Below are 5,754 nucleotides of genomic sequence, written 5' to 3'. Positions count from 1 at the left end.
CATTGCAACAATTTGAGGTTGTGGGTTCAGCTGCATGGAAGATACTACTTTAAACACCGATGTCATTTGGGTGCTAATATTAGCTAGTTGTGCCTCAACCGCTTTCATTCTTTCAGATTCTACTGAAGCTCCAATGGTATTTCCTTTCTTGTGACGCCCCGGGATTTCGATCTTTTCTTTTAAGATAAATCAAATGTATTAGCCTAATTTAATTTCTTTTGGAAAGCAATTTATCGCAGAACTCTGGTTGAAGTTTCCAACCTTAGAATGAATTAAGTTTGTATTAAAAGAAACAAAGTGCAAGAAAACTCATTCAAGAATAAAAGGAGTGATATGCTTTTGATAGAAGAGCAATTTAGTAATACAATTTCATGGATAATGCAGATGCTAATAGTACATGAAAAAGACAATACAATCTTGGAAATAACTAAAGTAGTATAGAAAACAAAGAACTCCAAGAGTGAGGTCTCTTTCTCTCTTCCCCTCATTCCTCCTCTCTCGATTGTTGCCCCATAAAACACCAAGCTTGGACAGCCATGTACCTACAAGTGAAGCACCAAAAAGGGTGTTAGAAATAGGTCTCACAAGGACTCAAGGTTGGAGGCTCTTTCAAGATAGTAAGTGTGGGAATTTAGGCAATACATCACCAATCCTCCAAGAAAGGGAAAGAACAAAAAGGAGCAAGGAATGAGCTCATCACTAAGACCTTTTTGAGGCAACAAAGTACTCTCCTCCTCAACCGAGGCAGAGATACCAGCCAATAATGGCAGCCCCCCAAACTTACACCAATCTAGCATGATCACCCTAGTTACAAATCTCAAAAGGGAGCTAAACCCCTAGCCGAAAATAGAAGCACCAATGCTCAAAAATCTGCCACAAGAAGCCAAAGAATTGGCCTATAAATACAGCCATCGCCCTTCCCTCCACACACTCTTTCGGCCCAAGATTTTCAGGCGTGGAGTGCGACGGAGGGAGGAACGGGAAGCGCGAGGCTGTGACAGTAAGAGGGCAGAACAAGGTTCATCAAGCTGAGGTAATTCCCCCGAAACCAATTCTTGCATTAATTAGAACAAGCAAATAAGTAGCCGAGAACTTAGGATTTCAATAGGATCTCCACATCAATAGCAAGAAACAAGCATCATATAGCAAATAAGAACACGGAAGCCGCGTGAACGGCGGGCGGACTGGCGACGGGCGAACGCCGACGCGACGGGGGAAGCGGCGGTCGGTATCGACGCTGTGGAAGGGAGGCGACGCCTTCTCTGTCGGGAACCTCGTCGGGAGAAAGAACTCGACACCGGTGGCAATGATCGGTGGAGAGCGAGCCGACTGCAACGCGATTTCGCCGGAGAAGGAGACGAGGACGGACGGAAGCACTACTTCGATCTAGAAAAAGAAAATTTACAGATTCAGAATTGAGAAAGAGCCAGAGGAAGAAAGGCGACGCCTTTCTCCTCAATCGGCGTTTTCGCTGGAGGAGGCGTGAGAGGGGAAGCAGGCGTCGGTGATTTCCCAAATTGGGGATGTCATTTGGGGAAGATGAAGATGATTTGAGGAGGTCACGATGGAGAAGAAAAAAGGGAGCAAGTTTTTGGGCCAATTTTAATAAATTAGTTGGGCTCCTATTAATTTGTTTATTGGACCAGAGGTGAATAATAGAATGAGTTGGGCCAAGTAAATTAATTGCTTGGGCCTATAGAATAATTAATATGTTAGGCCGATTGAATTTTTGGGCCGAGGGATTTTGGTTGGAGTGAGCTACTTTAATTAGTGGACTTGGAAATTTAATATTATTTTGGAAAGGAATTAATTTAAGGAATTAAGCTTGGAGTTTAATTAAATTAATATCCGAATAATTTGAGTTTCGAAGATGGAAAAATAAGCAGAGATGCGAAGGGCCGAGCGGCGTCGCCCCGCGACGCCATGGGCGGCCTTAAGAAAAATCCGAAGAAGAAGGAATTTAAGGAGGGATTTTAAGAATCCATATTTTATTAAGAGATATTAGAATTTATCCAAGATAAGTAAAGTGAATATTTAAATGCTGCAGTATAGTGAAGCCGAGTTAGGATTTAAGGGAAAACTCTATAAGTTGAGACTAAGAGATAGATGCTATCATATATGATGCATGCATTCTTTTTCAGAAAAATAGTTCTAGTACTAATTAGCGTGTTACGCTATTTATTTCTAAAGGAGAATTTATTCAAAGGGCAAGTGAGGCCAAACGAGGATTTTAATTGGAGATAAGCATACCAGGTGGGCTTTCTTTTAAATATCCAGCATTATAGTGTGGATATAAAGCAAATACTTTTGAAGTTATGAAATACCTTTTTCTCAAAAATGGATATGTGATCATTTCATTTAAAGTTGTTGTCATGCCATAAAGTGTTTGTTTTTGAGACCTGCCTGTTGGAGATATTTGTCTGTTGAAGATATTTGTTTGTTGGTTTTGGCTACGCCAAAACGTTTCGATTGTGGTGCACAAGAGTCGTGAGTCATCCTAAAGAGGTTGGCCGGCGATGGTACTGTTGAAGGTGGCCACCTTCACGGTACACTAGATTATCAGACATGGCAGAATACACAAGAACTTAGACTAATCAGTCGGACTTTTAAGATCACAAAAGAATTTAGTATGCTCGGGCCTTTTTGAAAAAAACCCCCGTGTGATACTGTTGATGGATGACAACTTATATTTGTATGTTTTGTTTTCGGCACGTGTCCACTGAGTACTCCTGTACTCAGCCATGCATGTATTTATAAATGTGCAGGTTGGACGTCCAGATGGAGAAGAATTGATCGGAGTCGATGCTATTAAATAAGCATCTGGATTTCTCGACAATTCGTGTCCTCATACACGAAGTCGTTTAATAGGGACCTATTTCCGCTATATTTTTGTTAAGTGAGAATTTCAAAAGTCTCACCTTCGAACTCTTATTTAGTTGATATGATGAATTATTCTATTTTGAGATCTTTTAATCAAATACTTGGCTTCTAATTTGTGGTATCAATTGATTGGCCTTTCGGCAAGTCCCTTGAGTTCTTTCCTCGTTTCGTTAATTCCGCTTATTAGTCACGGATTTCCCGCTTTTGCTATCATTAGCAAAGTGCGGTCATGACAGAGTGGTATCAGAGCCTCAGTTTCTTTCCTGCTCTGAGATTCACACCACTCTTCAGTCAAGATCTAGACTTGTTCACTAGATCCTTCCAAGTAATCGACTCGATCAATGCTCCAGGACGTTCAACCAAAATAAAGTTGAAAAAAAAGATGGAATTTTTTGAAATAACTACAACAAAGAGCGACGAGAACGCTGTACCTGGTAAAGAAAATAGAAAGGACTAAGAAGGAATAAGTACTTTCCCTAGAGAATGTAGTTAAAGCGGGAACTACAAAGGATAAACCATAAATCCTACTATTGCTTTCCTGAGCAATTTGTTTTTGAAATGATGACAAGACAAAGTTGAGTATGAGAAGTGACCCGGGGAAACACGACTTTTCGCCAGGAAGCCAACGCCCAGTGCATAAGAGCACAAGAGGGGCAACTGTTGAGACAGAAAGACGAGGAACTATGCTATAAAAGAATAGCACGAGATAGATCCTCACGGTGACCAAACCACTCGTTTAGATCAAAAAAAGATTGATGTTTTCACCGTAATTACGAACTCAATGTTTGTATATGGTCTCCATCAATTGGTCTGCAATTTATGAAGCCTTTTTTCTAATATTATCGCCACCTGCTCTGTGGGGACAATAATCCTAAGAAAATAGCAAGTTCATGAGGGCGGGCTTCTCAAATATAAATAGTATGAACTAGAATGTAGTTTCCAATATTATCGCCACCTGCTCTGTGGGGACAATAATCCTAAGAAACTGCGAGATTCAGAAGTTCACACAGGATTTATGAGACTCTGTAATGCTAAATTCGGTGGTCTTGCTTAGGCAACATTAGGCGGCCATGCCACTCTGTGGTCTCTGGACTATTCATCGGTGTTGTGACCAGTAAAATTGTAAGATTTTAATGCGTATTGACTTCCTCTGGAGGGTACAAAATTTTAATTTTACAGTTGTAAGATTTTGAAAAGTTTTATGGTTAATCTAATCAAACTTCTTACATAAGTTTATGACAATAGTAAAATACTCTGTTTTGCAGTGCAAATCAAATCGTCAATATGTCATTCAATCATCTTTCCGCAATTCTCAAAGAAAATAACTCGAGGGACAAAATTACATAGAATGGAAACAAAATTTGGACATCGTTCTCACAGCAGATGAGTACATCTTTGTGCTCACCACCCCGCGACCTCCAGTGCCGGCGGCTACCGCTGCGGCAGGAGTTAGAGATGCACACAGACGGTGGCATAAGGCGAATGAGATGGCTAAGTGCTACATGTTGGCATCTATGTCTTCAGTACTCAAGCATCAGCATTCAGCCATGGAAAAAGCAGCCGAGATTATGCAGAATCTCAAAAATCTTTTGGTACTCAGAATCGAACGGCGAAGTCTCAAGCCTTTCGGAGTATCATGTCGAAGACAATGAAGGAAGGCTCGTCTGTGAGGGACCATGTCCTCGAGATGATGGGCCACCTCAACCAAATTGAGGTCTTGGGAGGGACGATCGATCCCGAGTCCCAGGTGACTATCATCCTTCAAAGTCTTCCCCCTAGCTTCCAACAGTTCAAGCTCAACTTCGAGATGAACAAAAGGAATTATACCTTGGCAGAGTTGTTGACTGAACTTCAGTCGGCAGAGGACCTTATGGTCCAGGCTAAGGCGGCCATGATGACTTCGGCGCCTCGTTCCTCTGGCTTAAAGCCTAGCAAAGGAAAAAGGCAGGCACCGAACTCAGGACCTGCCAAGATAGCTAAGGGAAAGAAGAAGAAGAGGGCTAACAAGAAGCCCACGAGGAAGTGTTTCAAGTGTGGAGAAAAGGGGCATTGGAAGCCAGACTGTCCTAAACGGGGCAAGGCTACAGGTATGCACCAAGCTCTAGTTGTCGAGTCTTGTTTGACTTCGACATCACTTTGCACTTGGGTTATTGACACAGGAGCCACTGATCATATTTGTTTTGATCTTGACTTAATGCAGGTGACAAGACGGCTACATGATCGTGAGATCGAAGTCCAGCTGGGCGACGCTACCAAAGTGGCGGCCGTTGCAGTGGGAGACATTTATTTACTTTTTAGTAGTGATAGATTTTTTATTTTGAAGAATGTTTTGTTGATACCTTCTTTTAGAAAAAATTTAATTTCAGTTTCTAAATTGGTTTATGATGGATATTCGATTTCTTTTAATGACAACTGCGTTATTAAGAAAGATGGTTATTATATCTGTCGTGGTATCATGGAAAACAATCTGTACACAATCACTTCTACACAGTTTAATAATCGCAAATCAGAACTCAATACAACATCGAAAATTTCAAAGAAACGAAAAGAACCTTCAAATTCAATGAATGAAACGTACTTGTGGCACCTTAGACTTGGTCATGCCAATGAAAGGAGGATCCATTCTCTTGTTCAACAAGATCTTATTAAAGGTTTAGAGGAGGAACCTTTTCATAAGTGTGAGTCATGCTTAGAAGGCAAGATGACCAAGAGGCCTTTTAAGGCTAAGGGCAATAGGTCCAAGGAAGTACTTGAGCTCGTTCATTCCGATGTATGTGGACCAATGTCAACTGAGGCAAGAGGTGATTTTCGATACTTCATCACATTTATTGATGACTTCTTGAAAATTGGATATGTCTACTTGATGCGTCACAA

The 5,754-nt window shown here is 41.2% G+C and overlaps 1 long non-coding RNA gene across 1 annotated transcript; it reads right to left on the bottom strand.

Moving 5' to 3' along the window:
- Nucleotides 1-312: 312 nt before the first annotated feature.
- Nucleotides 313-2,722, bottom strand: LOC121783869. The gene is made up of 2 exons (XR_006046658.1): nucleotides 643-2,722; nucleotides 313-542 (listed from the first exon to the last, which is right to left on the bottom strand). It is a non-coding gene; the product is annotated as an uncharacterized LOC121783869 (long non-coding RNA).
- Nucleotides 2,723-5,754: the final 3,032 nt, after the last annotated feature.

The sequence above is a fragment of the Salvia splendens genome, chromosome 21 (genome assembly GCF_004379255.2).
Source record: "Salvia splendens isolate huo1 chromosome 21, SspV2, whole genome shotgun sequence".
NCBI lineage: Eukaryota > Viridiplantae > Streptophyta > Magnoliopsida > Lamiales > Lamiaceae > Salvia > Salvia splendens.
This window is presented reverse-complemented; position numbering and strand designations above follow the sequence as displayed.